This window comes from Gymnoscopelus braueri (assembly GCF_963280865.1).
Source record: "Gymnoscopelus braueri genome assembly, chromosome: 6".
Taxonomy (NCBI): Eukaryota; Metazoa; Chordata; class Actinopteri; order Myctophiformes; family Myctophidae; genus Gymnoscopelus; species Gymnoscopelus braueri.
Genome location: NC_137607.1, coordinates 41,725,372 through 41,741,203, shown reverse-complemented (window position 1 = coordinate 41,741,203; position 15,832 = coordinate 41,725,372). Strand labels below are relative to the sequence as shown.

General features: G+C 39.3%; 1 long non-coding RNA gene across 1 annotated transcript; it reads left to right on the top strand.

Moving 5' to 3' along the window:
• The first annotated feature begins 13,039 nt into the window (after positions 1-13,039).
• On the top strand, positions 13,040-14,792 carry LOC308087586. Its single transcript, XR_013933352.1, has 4 exons — positions 13,040-13,112; positions 13,330-13,391; positions 13,579-13,670; positions 13,938-14,792. It is a non-coding gene; the product is annotated as an uncharacterized lncRNA (long non-coding RNA).
• The last annotated feature ends 1,040 nt before the right edge of the window (positions 14,793-15,832 follow it).

The following is a 15,832-nucleotide window of genomic DNA, read 5'->3' as shown; positions in this document are numbered from 1 at the left end:
TTTTTAGTAAAATACTCTCCTCTCGCCTCAAGGAACACATAACGAGTATCATTCATTCTGACCAGACCGGTTTTATGCCCAATCGCCACATTCAGTTCAACATGAGGAGGTTGTTTAATGTTATATATAATCCGGCCCGTAGCACAGAGGACGCGGTCGTGATCTCCCTTGATGCTGAAAAAGCCTTTGATCAGATTGAACACCCCTACATGATGTCTGTTTTGACAAAATTTAGATTTGGATTTTTTTTAATTAATTGGATAAAAATTATTTACAATAAACCATCTGCCTCAGTTATTACCAACCAGAATGTATCAGAGCCATTCAGGCTATTTAGAGGCACGCGTCAGGGAGATCCGATCTCGGCTTATATCTTCGCTCTGGCGCTTGAACCGCTAGCGTCAAGAATACGAACTTGTCCAGAGATACATCCAATATTACAATCTGGTACATCGCATAAGATATCGGCATACGCTGATGATGTGGTGTTGTTCATTTCAAAACCAAGGTCTTCCATCCCTCCCTTGCTAAGTCTTATAAATACATTTGGTTCATTTTCTGGGTATAGGATAAATTGGACGAAAAGTGAACTGATGCCTTTGTCGCAGGTTGCGGACCGAACTTTTCTGGAGTCCATCCCGTTTAGGATTGTATTAGATAAATTCACGAGTCTGGGTATAATAGTCACAAGTAAATTGAATCAGTTGCTGAAACTAAACTGGGAGGAAAAGATGAAACAACTAGCGAAAAACATAGAGTTCTGGAATACTTTGCCTATTTCAATGGCCGGTCGCATAAATGCCATAAAAATGGTAACTTTACCCAGATTCCTTTACATCTTTCAGTCACTTCCAATAAGTATCCCTCAATATTACTTAAAAAAATTGGACTCTGTTATCTCCTCCTTTATCTGGTTCGGAAAAACACCCAGAATAGCTAGGCCACATATTTGTAAGAGTAGGTGCGAGGGGGGATTTGGGCTTCCTCAATTCAGGTTGTATTATATGGCGGCGCATTTGAATTGGCTTTCTTTTTGGTATGAGTGTTATCCGGGTTATATTTTGGAGAATATGCCTTCCTGGCTGCGAATTGAGCATTTATCATGTGTAGGGTCGAGTTTACCAGCACTACTCAATAGCCCTACTAAGATTAAGGGAATCAGCTACGGGGACAACCCTATAATTCAAAATTCTCTGAAAGTTTGGTCTCAGGTATTAATGATGACGAAGGCCCCTAAAATGTATCTATATACCCCCATATGTTCCAATCATGCCTTTAAACCAGGAATGGCTGACCCTGTTTTTTTTAGCATGGAGGGAGAAAGGTATTGGTTCTTTGAGAAATGTATATATTGATGACCATCTTGCATCTTTCCAGCAACTGCAGCAATCCTTTCAGCTCCCGGCATCACACTTTTTCCGCTTTCTTCAGCTGAGACACTTTATCAGATCACATTTCCCACAATATGAGCAAAAACCCCATCATCCCGTTCTAGAAGAAATAATGAGAATAGAGCCTTTTAGTAAAGGTGCGGTCTCTCAATTTTATGGCATATTGCAGACCCTGATTAGCCCTTCTTCACATCCCTACAGGGACAAGTGGCAAAGTGAGTTGGGCATGGAAATTTCAGATGACATGTGGGAAGATTGTATCAATAATATACACCGCAGCTCAATTAATGTCAGACACTCTTTAATACAATTTAAAATTGTTCACAGGCTACATTTCTCCCCAACTAAATTGAATACGATTTTTCCCAACTCTTCTCCCATGTGTGGGAAGTGCTCTATTGAACAGGGAACTCTGTCTCACCAATTCGTTACATGCCATAAATTGCAAAACTTCTGGAGTCAGCTGTTCGATTTTCTCTCCAAAGCTTATAAAAGAGTTTTTCCCCCGGCCCCGTTGACCGCTCTTTTTGGAATCGTGGAACCAGGAATGGCTCACAATAAATATGAAAACCAGGCCATCACACTATCCACCCTGCTAGCCAGGAAGTTCATTCTCCAGGCCTGGAAATCGGAGAAACCCCCGACAATCAATATGTGGCTAAAGGAGCTGGGAGGAGTGTTGCACCTGGAGAGGATAAGGTTCACCCTTTCTAATAGGGAACCCCTATATCAGAAGATCTGGGCACCTATACTTGGGCTGCTTGACGAGTTGAACTGAGTGAATATAATGTTGTGTTGCCCCCCTGGGTAGTACCTGTTGTATGCCTTTTTATTATTCAGATTGTGATGCTGTACGTTTTGCCCTCTGGGTGTGTACCTTCATCAGCCTCATGTTGTTTGTATGTCGTTTTATTTAGTTAAGTTGTCTATGTGATTGTTCTGTTATGTATGCTTTTGTTTCGTTTCATATTGTTTTGTATTTCTTATTTCATGTGTCTTGTATTTCTTTTATCTGTGCAAATCGTGTCCCAGCAAATCGTGTCCCAGTCACTTGAGCCCCTGGAACGATCAGCTTTACCTTCCTTCCTTCCATCCCCCCCTTTGCCCACTATACCAGTATGGGAGGTATATAATAGATTGTCTTCCATCAACTGTCATAAATCCCCTGGCCCAGATATGATCCCCCCCAATATTTTGAAAGAGTTTGCATGTGAGATCAGCATTCCTCTTTGTGATATCATCAACAGTTCATTTGATGAAGGGGTGGTTCCTAGACAATGGAAAGAGGCTAGTGTTGTCCCTATACCAAAATCCTCCCCTTGCAACATAGATGAATTAGGCCGATCTCATTAACAGCTCAACTCTCAAAAATATGTGAACAGTTTGCTGGCAACTGGATTCTGAATGACATCACGCCAAATCTAGACCCCATGCAATTTGGCAGCCGACAGAACCGTTCCACAACACACAATCTAGTCAGTTTAATGGACTTTGTGTATAGGACCAGTGATGTTTCAGGCTCAGTGTGCACAGTAATCACAACTGACTTTGCCAAGGCCTTCGATGCCGTAGACCACACAGTGGCAGTGCAGTGTCTCCTTGATCTAGGAGTGAGACCGGGTCTGATTCCATGGATTTGCAGCTTCATGACTGACCGGCAGCAAAAAGTGCGCTACCAGGGACATCTGTCTGATTGGGAATATCCCACATGTGGAGTTGCACAGGGGACCGTATTAGGGCCTATAGTCTTCCTCGCACTGATTAACAGTGCCCTCCAGGATGGACCAAACCACTGGAAATATGTGGATGATATGACTATGGCCCAGTCGTGGAGGTCCAAGGTACCTTGCACCCTCCAACAGACCCTGAATGGTTTGGACATCTGGGTAAACGAGCACAAAATGAAACTCAATCCAAGAAAATGCAAAGTTGTACATGTCACTTTCATGAGACAAAAACCGGCCCTCCCAACACTTTCCATTGACCAAAACATACTAGAAGTCTGTGACACAGTAAAGGTTCTGGGGGTCACCATTCAAGCTGATTTGAAATGGGACAGCCAGGTGGACTATATGTTGACCTCAGCCAATAGAAAGCTTTTCGTCCTATGTCGCCTGAAGAAATTTGGGGTCCAAGACCCTGAATTGGTTTCGATCTACACAGGCTATGTGCGTCCGGTGCTGGAGTATACAGTCCCAGTCTGGCACAGTTCCTTAACTGCTGACCAGACGAAAAGACTGGAAAGAGTTCAGAAACGGGCTTGCAAAATCATACTTGGCCGGAGGTACTCGGGATACATAGAGGCTCTCCGCAGCCTCACATTGTGCACCCTAGCAGAGAGGCGCACTCAACTGTGTCTCGACTTTGCCAGGAAGCTGTTTAAGTCCAACTTCAGAAACTGGCTACCCTGCCTCAGGAAGGAGATCTCTGGTCGCCAAACAAGGAATGGAGATGACCTGGACACTCTACATTGCCGAACTGAGAGATACAAGAAATCACCAATCCCATATATGTGCAGACTTTTAAATGATAGTGGATGTTAGATTGTTTTATGTTACTAGATTTTTAGATAGGCAATTGCATTTTTTAGATTTGAAGTTTTATATTGTAATCAGCAAAATAATTCAGTGTTTTTAATGGCACCTGTCTTTTTAAACATCTGTGATCATGCTGAAATCTGAATAAACAAAATCCTGTTTTCAATTTCTGAAAAATGCCTGTGTGAGAGGAAAAAACTACAATAAACAGATTTAAAAAAAAAAAAAAAAACGTTTTGTTTTGTTAGCAATACCAGTAGGCCTATAAGATATATCACTGCTTGTGAATGTAGTGCATAATAATGACTAATAATAAAGCGAGTTTTTAACTGAATTCTCAGAATTTTTATCATCGGTTGTTATGAAATTTGATAACTTGATTCTGACAGGAGACTTCAATTATCACATTAACAATCCCTCCGACAACTTGAGTTTATGAGCCTTACTCCATCGCTAAATCTGACTCAGCATGTGTCTGGGCCAACGCATGACCATGGTCACACACTGGACTTAGTTTTCACAATGGGCGTGAACCTCAATAATTTATGTTTGGGTGAGTTGTTTCTCTCCGACCACAAATATATCCTTTTTAACATAGATTTTACTGCTGAGACCCAACCCATCATACGTTCTATCCGCTCCCGCCCTCTCAACAGCTCCTCTGCTGAAACATTTTGCTCTGCTTTTTCAGCCCTTAGTAATGATGTAACAGCTCCAACTGCCACCAATGACCTCGTCTGCCATTTTAACAATTTATGTCTGTCTACCCTTGATGTAGTTGCCCCCCTCAAAATAAAAAAGAAATGCGCTGGTGCCGTTAATTCATCCCCATGGATGAACGATGACATCCGCAGCCTAAAAAGGGAATGCAGAAAGATAGAGCGGCGGTGGAAAAAGTCCAAGGAGACAGTCCACTTCATCCATATGAAGGAACTGCTGTCTGCTTTTAATCATAAAATTGAGGATGCAAGATCGGCATATTTCTCAAATCTGATCAATCTTAATAAGAATAAGCCAAAAGCACTTTTTGCCGTCATTAATACTCCGGTTAACCCAGCCCCCCCGCCCCCCAGTTCAGGTCTTCTCTGACGATGATTGTGAACAATTCTTATCTTTCTTTCTGAACAAAGTTGACAATATAAGATCCAAGATAACACCACCTAGTAGCACCTAGTTGACCATCCTCCTCTAGTCCCCTCACTGTCCCAGTTTAATATGATCTCCTTGGATGATCGTTCACCAATCGTGTCACATATGCACCCCTCCTCTAGTCCTGTTGACACCATTCCTACTGCACTCTTAAAATATGTTTTTAACTGTCTAAGCCCCTACTTTTTATCCATCATCAATAGCTCCTTATCCTCTGGTTGTGTGCCTGATCACTTTAAGCATGCCATTATCCAACAACTCCTAAAAAAAACAAGCCTCGATCCACTAGTTCACTCCAATTATAGACCAATCTCCAAACTCCTGTTCATTTCTAAAGTCTTAGAAAAGGTTGTCTGTAATCAACTTTTACATTTTCTTAATAACAATAACAGTTTCAGTCCGGCTTCAGCCAGAAGCACAGCACTGAAACTGCACTCCTCTCTAGTGACATCCTCATGAGGGCTGATGTTGGTTTCGTTTCGTTTCGTTTTATTTGTTTCGAACATCATACAATAAAAAAGTCACAATAAAACAATAAAGTAAAGAATACAAAATATTCTAAAAACTGTTTCAACTATCTCATTGAGCAATAAATCAAAAGGAGCAGGAAGAAGCTAATGCTTATAAAATATCCTACCCCCTATTACAGTTTCATATTTACACAAAATCTTATTAGAAACAATATCTTGAAAAGAAAAAAACTAATAGAAAAAACAAATGTATACATTTGTACTTCAATACAACTTCACCATGCACAAACCTATCCATCACCATCAACAATTCACATTAAAATTTCCCTCCTCATTACTATACTTCTTAAAAAGGCTTTTCTTATATTGATGTTTAAAATGTGGCATACTATTGCTTTGTTTTCTTTCTTCCTGGAGTTCATTCCACAGTGTAACCCCGCAGACTGAAATACACTTTTTTGTGTAGTGCGAGCAAAAGGCTGCTGTAAGTCTTCCTTCCTTCTTAGGTCATATCTTCTGATGGCAATTTATATCCTTTTAAGCTTTAGTTATTAAGATCATATGTGTGTGTCTTCACTACTATTGTTTCATTGTTGTTCATATATACACCGAAAGAAAAAAAATTATTACCCTATGAAATCATTATAGCCCTGTTAGTATTATATTCTTAGAAGTACAGTTATGGTGATAAATATTATCTATTCGCATAGCGGAACTCTGTGTGTTATCTCCCAGTAGACAAAATTCACTCCCACTCTGGGCCGACACTGTGAGAAAGAGAGGATTACAATGGTATCAGCATCTACTTTTTAGGGAGGTTGTGCTTGCATTCCGCAGGTGCGAGGGACTCGGCCTGTGAGAACCCAAGGTCTTCGGCTGAACCTGTAAATCAAGGGGGGCCACTCGCACACCCTGGGAAGAGAACCTGTGGGAGGTGGCTGGACCCGTGGGATCCAAGGTCATGATTCAGCTCGCAAATCAGCACAGGGATGAGGCCCATCTGCACGCCCTGATGAAGAACTATGGTGGACCAACAGCGACACCTGTTGATGACTTCTATTGACAACTTTTTATTATAACATAGGACATACAGTATATAAAGGCTCCAGGGAGACATAGCGGGGCTCAGACCTGAATGAACTGACCTCGAAGTAACTTGTTGCTGCTAAGGCCAGTTAATGGGGAGCCCAGAGATCTCTGTTAAGTACATTTCTATATTCAATCTGTAATTATTTTAACTTACTGCTTTATTATTAAATACACTTAATTTTGACAGTCTTGTCTGCTCTTAATTTCACCAATTCAACGGACGCGCGGAGACGTGTGATCTGAAGGGTTACAAATTATTACATTGCACAATTTGTCTGTTGTCTTAGCCCAGTCTCCGAACACTTCCTACTTCTTTATCTTTAAACATTTTCTGAAGGTTCTTTGGGAGTAAATAATTCCTTGCTTTAAAAACCATCAATACAGATTTAAAATTGACAAGGTCCATAAATGTTTTGATATTTGACTGTAAAAACAAAGTATTTGTGTGCTCAAGATAACCAACATTGTGAACTATCCTTATTGCTCTTTTTTGAAGTGTGCATATCCTTTTTAGGGAGCTCTTATAGTTGTTACCCCATACTTCCACACAATAGTTCAAGTATGGTAGGATAAGTGCACAATAAACTGCTTCAGGTCATCCCCAGAACAAAATATATTTGTGTCGTCAGCAAAAACAAAAAAATGTAAGTCATTAGAAACTCTACAAATATCATTAATATATAAGATAAATAGTTTGGGGCCCAAGACTGACCCCTGAGGGACACCACAGGAAATATTAAGACACCTGGACTTATGATGGCCCAACTGTACGAATTGCTGCCTATTTTCTATATAGCTTTTCAGCCAGTCAAAAACCACCCCTCTGACACCATATGCTTCCATTTGTTTTAGGAGTATTCCATGGTCAATTGTATCAAATTGGTGAGTGTTCAGTGCTGCTGCTGCTCGACTTAAGCGCAGCGTTTGACACAATCGATCACTCCATCCTTCTAAATAGGCTTCAACAGTGGGTGGGATTAAACGGGTCAGCCCTGGAATGGTTCTCCTCCTATTTGTCAGGGAGAAGTGTGGCTGTCGCTGTTGACAGTTATGTGTCCTCCTCAGCTCCCTTGACCTGTGGGGTCCCCCAGGGCTCCATACTTGGTCCAGTCCTGTTCTCCCTATATATGCTCCCCCTTGGTACTCTCATTAACAGCTTTGAAGGTATGTCATATCATTGCTACGCTGATGATCAGCTGTATCTCTCATTCAAGCAAAACAACCTCAGTAAACTCACAGTCATGCATGACTGTTTAACCGGTATTAACAATCGGATGGCACAACATTTCCTACAACTTAACCCAGATAAAACTGAAATCCTCATCATAGGCCCTGAGTTTAGCTCAGATGTAATTGGGCTGTCCCTTGGTCCACTGGCTACTAATGTCAAACAGACAGCAAAGAACCTGGGTGTCTTTTTCAACAACCAGATGAACTTTGAGTTCCATGTTAAAAAGGTAACTCAGTCATGTTTTTACCATCTGTGCAACATTAATAAAATAAAATCAATTCTCACGTCTCAAGACCTGGAAAAAATCATGCACGCATTTGTCACTTCCCGTCTTGATTACTGCAACGGACTCTACACCACTCTGAGCCGTGCGTCACTATCCCGACTTCAACTAGTACAGAACACGGCGGCCAGAATTCTCACCAACACCAACCGCAGAGCACACATAACACCAGTGTTAGCCGCACTTAACTGGCTACCAATTAAGTCCAGAATAGATTTTAAAATGTTGTTAACCACTTATAAAGCACTACATGGGCTAGCCCCACTTTATATTACTGACCTACTGCCCCCTAAGGACAATGTGAGATCCCTAAGGTCCTCTGACAAAGGCCTTTTGAAGATACCCGCGTCCAATCTCAAAACAAAGGGTGACCGGGCCTTTGCAGTGATTGCTCCCACACTGTGGAACGCCCTTCCCCTGGCATTAAAAAATGCTGAGTCTGTTGAAGGTTTTAAGAGCATGCTTAAAACACATTTGTTTCGTAAGCCTATGAAGTTTTACCTGACTCACATAGGTCAATGCTTTGTTTTTATCCTTGCTGTTTTGTACTTTTTCACTATTTTGTACTATAATACCCTGTTTGTATCTTGTTAATTGTGTGTATTTTGTGTTCCATTGTACAGCACTTTGTAACACTGTTTCGAAAGGTGCTTTATAAATAAAATGTACTTACTTACTTACTTATTCAGTACCAGCTGTGTTAATGGTGAATGAGTGGTATCTGGGTGTGACTGGTAACTAGTAGGTTGAACCTCGCAGGTGATTGGCTCCTGTCTTCATCGACTGGAGTATAAAGCTGCATACACTGTTTAATAGATGTCTTCCTCCTGGCCTTCCAGATTCTAGCATATTTACAGATTCACCCAAATATAACATTTGTAGGTCTATATTGCCAGGTTTATTATTTTTTTCTATTAAAACTTTAAATATGAGACACTTTAATGTTAGCAAATAAAGTAGATAGGCCTATAGCTCCAGTACATTGGTAGAGGAGACAAAATGTTAATAGTTCTAATGCGTGTGCACTGTGCACATGCATCTGTGTGTGTGCTCATACTCCATTTTCAGCTTTTTTTTTTTTTTTTCATAAATCAACGCTATAGAGCATCGCAGTTCCCGCCCACTTCCTGGTTTTTCCTGGTGCCGGAAGAAAAAACTCAATGCATTTTTCCCATTGACATTTGCAAAAATATTTATATCTATTAATTTAAGCCTCGAATCAAGCCATCATGACATCACATGAATCATGACCATAAAACGTTTTTTTCTGTGATTTTATTTTATTTTATATTTAATTATATGATATACTATATTTAATAAATACCCTTGTTTTGCCGTTTAAAAAATAAATAAATCACAGAATCAAACGTTTTATGGTCATGATTCATGTCATGTCATGATGGCTTGATTCGAGGCTTAAATTAATAGATATAAATATTTTTGGAAATGTCAATGGGAAAAATGCATTGAGTTTTTTCTTCCGGCACCAGGAGGGGGCGGGAACTGCGATGCTCTATTGAACACCCTTTACGTGTAAAGTAAAAATGTAAAAAAAAATAAATAAATCTAAACATTTGAACCAATGAAAAGTATTAAAAAGCGCCTCTGACGAAACCTCCCAACTCCATTGGATCCTCAAACTGTCCGTCAAAAACAAACAACTCCCACTCTCTACACTGCTGCAGCCTTTTCACAACACAGAACAGAGCGCGCTGCGCAGTGAACGAGGAGGAGTATCATGTAAACAAACTCCCCGTAGTCTGTTAAAACTATGCAGTGTACCTGTTTATCAAACTTAGCACTGACGCTAATGTTATGAAAACAAGTAATTATATTTCTAAAATCTATGAAGTGTTTAATGAAGAGAGCAATGTGACAAGAAGAAAGGAGTTGATAGCATTTCTGTCGTGACTCGCGCTAGTTCTACTGAAACTCCAATTCTGTGAACCCCTCTTTGCAAAAGTATTTGTAATATTTAAAGTCCTGTTTATTATTGTTGGCCTATATAAGTGTCATGAAGCATCAGGGCATTCATTCACACGTTGTTGTGATGCATTGTGAGCTTGAAGATCCATTGTTAGCTTTTGGAAATTTGTACCCTTTTGAAACCTCTCCCTCAGCAGCAAGTGGAGCTATTGTTGTTTGGACACCTAACTCCATTTCAGCTTGATTTCTGCTCGTCTGAAACTACTATCTCCACTTGCGCTGGATTTGGTGATAATATAATGACACATGCAAGTATCTGACGATATATAAAGTCACTATACCAACTTTGATGAGGCAGTATTGCTTTGTTTTAAAAATATAAGGTTTTCTTCATTTCCTGAAAAACGTATAGGCCTATTTTGTTTTTCCTGAACAATGAGCGTTTTGGAGTTAGCAGGTTCGGGCTGGACAGCAGAGATATACTGTATAGCTAGCTTGTATATTGATGATGAATTGCATTGTATGTCTTGCATATCTTGATTATGAATTGAATGCATTTTTTGTTACCCTTTTACGCATTGCTTGCGTAATTGTGCCTGCTGTACTGTATTCAATCAAGACTATACATATGGTAATGGATTCTTATTTTGATATGATTTTGTACCGTAGTAAATTGACACGTTGGCTGCCTCTGTGTGTCTCTCTGTGTTATTTGATGGAAATGTTTACATCGATTTGTCAATTATTTAATGTTTTGTACTAGTAGCCTTTATGTCTGGTTTGCAAAACTAGCAACTATTTGCTTGGCTAACAGCTAATGTGGCAAGGCTAACCCTCCTGGACAGATAGTATGTACATATGATGTTCAGTTATTCCCATGGTTACCGTATTCCACCTCTGAATCTGCCAACAAATCTGCTTTTATTTCCTGTTTTTACCAGCTTGTGTCACTGGGTGAAAAAGGTGATATACCTGGATACGTGGGCAAGGCATACATCCACCCAACATAAATGATTGGTGGGAGTTTTTCAATGAATGCGGGAGAGGACTGTTTACCTTCAAATGCCTTTAAGATACCTGGATATGCATCTCTCTTTTCTCTGCTAGGGAAACTTCCTTACATATGCAAATTAGAGGTTTGTTCAAACAATGGGAGGTGTGGGGTTCAGAGTGGGGGGGGGGCAGAGAGAGAGAGAGAGAGAGAGAGAGAGAGAGAGAGAGAGAGAGAGAGAGAGAGAGAGAGAGAGAGAGAGAGAGAGAGAGAGAGAGAGAGAGAGAGAGAGAATAAGAACACAAACTATTGCACAATTACTGATTAAAAACAATGAGTGAGATATGTGTGTGTGTGTGTGCACACACACAGATCAGAGTGCAGTCTTGGGGCAAATATACTTTGCTCCACTACAATTATTTGAAAACTTTAGTTACTATTACTTTGCAGATATAAATGGTTACATTATAAAACATACATTAACCATTTTAGCCTTATTTTATACCTAGGCTATTTGAAAATAGCCGAGCTTGTAGATCGTCTATTTTCAAACATTTTAGTACTGGTACTTTAAGCACATTTTGATACCAATACTTTTGTACTTTTACCAAGTACGTTTAAGGGTCATTAAATGGTTAAAATGATATCACAAACAAGGCTTACTTTATGTGTGTTTTCGTGTGTATTTTAGGGGTAGAGATTTACATGCAGGCACAACATTTGCATGAAAGGTGTTGATGGGTTCAGGTCTCTGCAACAATATAGGAGCACCGCCTCTATCACCACATTAACCACTTTAGCCCTATTTTATGCATAGGCTATTTGAAAATAGCCAATCTACAAGCTTGTAGATCTGCTATTTTCAAACATTTTAATACTTTCACTTTTGGTACTTTAAGTATATTTTGAATACTTTTTTCTACTTTTACTCAAGTAACATTTTGAACACAGGCCTTTTACTTGTTTTATTATTTTTAGTATTAGTATTTTTATATTGTGGTATTGCTACTTTTACTTAAGTAAAATATCTGAGTACTTCTGCCATCAATGCTAAAAATACAGGTTACCACCAGTCATGTGGTTAAACTATTTAGTTTGTTTTCTAGTCTAGGCCCAGTAGTGCTCAAAAGAACAAAATGTTATGGACTTTTACTTGTAACAGTAAGAGTATTTCTACATTACACTACTTTTACTTAAGTATAAAATGTCAGTACTTTTTTTTGTGCTTGTTGTTTAGTGCAAAGTATTAGTACCTCTACATAACTTTTAACTTGTTAAAACTAACTAAACCTAGTAAATAGTTTATTTCCAGTCTCTCTCTCTCTCTCTCTCTCTCTGACTGCCAACATTTAACATGCACATTTCAAAGTGGGAGGGGAACCTGTGTGTCTATCCAATCAGATTCGTCCAAACAGAGATTTCAAACTTTCGAACTGTTTGGGCGGTTGGGTGAATTCATTCTACTCACATTGTACTGCTGGCCTGTTGATGTTTTCGGACTAGCTTTGTAAATGGTAAGCTGCTATTTTATCTAATTGTAAATCATTAGTAGGTTTTACTGTTTATTGTATTTACTTTGATCAGTTCTCTACAGTTTGTTTGATCAGTTGTAAGCTAGTGTTTCTTTACCTGTATGAGCTCAGATTGTTTTAAAACATGTGGCCTAGCTAAGTGGCTAGTCAATTCATATGCCATGATTTAATTTGTCAGCATAATGCAGTAATAGTAAAATACACAGACTTTATAAATGTTTGTAACTAAAGCTTTGTAGTTTGTCTTTACTGTGGATACATTGAATACAATGGAAAAGCATTGCTTCATCCCACTAACCCCTAAAATTATATTTGCAGGGAGATTTCCATTGTTTTCCCCACTGTTGACGAGGAAGTTTTAAAAGGTACACACCCACACTCTTCTTCTTCATTTAACTATTTTTGTGAACTCCTGTTTCAGTTGAAGTTTTCTGAGTTTTAATTGCTGTTATATATTTTACAGTTGTTGGCATCCAGGGGTACATGTGTGAGGACCTTTCGGAGTTTTAACAGGTAATCTCCAGTACACACTCTCTTCTTCTTTTTTCTTTCTTTCTTCTTTTTGTTTAAGGCTCGCAAATTCAGCAAGAAATGATGTACTTTTACTTTGATCATTTAAGTATACTGCTACTTGCATGTGTTTTGGGGCGAGCGTTTTGGTATTCCTTTGGTGCTTTGCCAAAAGCATTGATTTCCTCAAATTAACCTTTTATAATCATGCTGTTTACAGGAAGCTGTGAGGCATCTACACAACTCGGAGAAGAATAACCACAAATACAATCCAAAAGAAGCGTAAGTAACTAAATTCAACTATATCACAATCATGCTTTAGTAAGGGGAGACCTTGCCCCCGATTCGATTTGTAGTGGGGGATAGTGGGGGGAGGTAGGCCTGTGGATTGGGTTCCTGTCCTGGTGAAATGTTTTAACTGATAAAGAAAAAATTGATAAAAACTAACACGGTTCTTCTCTTCCAACAGGGTAAATTCTCCACATAATATTGATGTTGCGGCTCATCTTTTAGGAGAACTAAGCATTAGTTTCTGTAATGTTGATCCTGTTTTTATAAAAGGTAAGCGCACATGCATAATACACTCACAGTATTCACATAAGCTATTTGCATCTTAATAGAGTGGGCTAGACCTGCAGAAGCCAGCAAACCTGTATTTCTTATGCACAGGAGAAAGCAAAGGTACAGTAGTCTATGAGGACACGACAGAGAAAATTACGGGTAAGTGAGGAGAGCAGTTTTGGTAGGCCTCACTCACACAGTTAAAACAATTTCTTAGTTTTGTGGTTTAATTGTAATTCTATTTTTTTTGTGTTGGTTTTTTTACAGTTGTTTGAGGGCAGGAGATCCGTGTTGCGGCCTGCTGAGGAAATTCTCTGGAACAGTACTGCAACCAAAGAGCTCATGTCTGATGAGGAAGATGGCTTCGAAGATGGTTTGCCAGTATGGTTTATCAGACCTCCACCAGGAAGAAGTTCAGCGCTTTCAAAGCTGTGCAAGGAGCTCCAGGAAAGAAGACCCCCAGGACCTCGTTCCAGACCCCGCGTTCTCCAGAACACAATGCTTGTGGTTGACGAGTTCGAGGACTATAACGGGTCTTTTACACTCCTCCAGCTGTAGGACACAGCAAGGACACCCAAGATATATATTTGGGAACTCCAGCGGCGTATAGTGTCAGACATTTAATTGGATGCCTTGCTGCCTTTTTGTATTTATTTTTGGGTGCATCAGCACCTTTTTATTAGATTTTATTTGATTTTTTTTTACACAAGTATAAGTGACTTTTTTCCCCTCATGGCACTACTTGCTGACTATATACCAGTGTCAGTCTACTTTATGTGGATTATGCGGTCGACACACAATGACATTTTGCACCTTAATCCCATGTATAACGCACTTGACTTTTGTCTTTTATTGTGTTTTTTTCCCCTAAGCACCTTAACTAACGTCCATAAGTATATCATGCACAGTATAAATTGTTGCTATCTTCACGCACACATCTTATCTCAGGTACTAGTGTAAATATGTAGACACGAATTTCACCCAATTTTAACCCAATTTAACCCAAGATTAGACTCAAATCTTTGCTTCTGGGGTCCCTGGAACAAAATCCAGGGATTCTTTGAAACATTTGATTTTATCTGTGTGCTCCTGTTCCATTGTTTTGTATAAATAATGTTTTTCTTTTTTTGGATCAATAAACATAATTACATGAGTTCTGCCTATTTGTTTTTCTATATTGTGTATGTGTATGTGTGTGTATATATATATATATATATATATATATATATATATATATATATATATATATATATATATATATATATATATATATATATAAATAAATAAATAAATAAATAAATAAATAAATAAATTAGTGTAGGTGGGGGTGGGGAACTATGAACCACCCCTCCCAATGGGGAATTAGCATGCAGAATTGTGGGGTGGGTGGGTGGGGTTATAAGCCACAGCTTCCAATCAAATGTGGTTTTCTGCACATGCTCAGAAGTGGTTGGGGTGGGAGTGGTGGGAGGGGTGGGGTGTGTGAGGTCCTTGCTGGCAGACACCACAGGGGGTAAATGCAAATGAATGTCTCAGAAATGGTACATTTACCTGGACATGTGGGAGGTATGTGGGAGGTGGTACATTAATGAATGAGGGCAACTTACACACACATACTCCCGTAAGTATCAGGGGTATGCCTGATGAATACCCTCCCAAAATCATTGCTTTTCACCCAGTGTGTGAAGTGCAAGCTGGTCTATATTCAGTCGATGCACTAGTACTGACTTTTTCATCACTTTCTCGTTACAAACTCCTCATTGGCTATTCTTAAGCCAATGGGGAGCCCGCAATGCCTTCCCATACCCTGAACCCGTTCACCTGCAGCAATGTTGTTTTATTTCTGTAAAGCCGAAGTCAGAGAATTCTTTATGAATGCAGAATGTTATTTAATTATGAAAACAAAGTTATTACAAACAATTGTTTGCGTGAATGACTTATAGATATAGCGCAGGTCCTTATTGTCAGTTATTGATATTTGATTATTACCTCTGCCCAGGTGCATACAGGTACATTTTCCTAATGATCTTTTCCCATTCATTACATGATACTCAGTCACTAAAGTCACCTTTACTAGTTTGGTTCCATACCATTCATACAATTTCCAACATACAAGACGACTAAACATAAAAAACTAAAAACCAACATGTGTATATAGAACC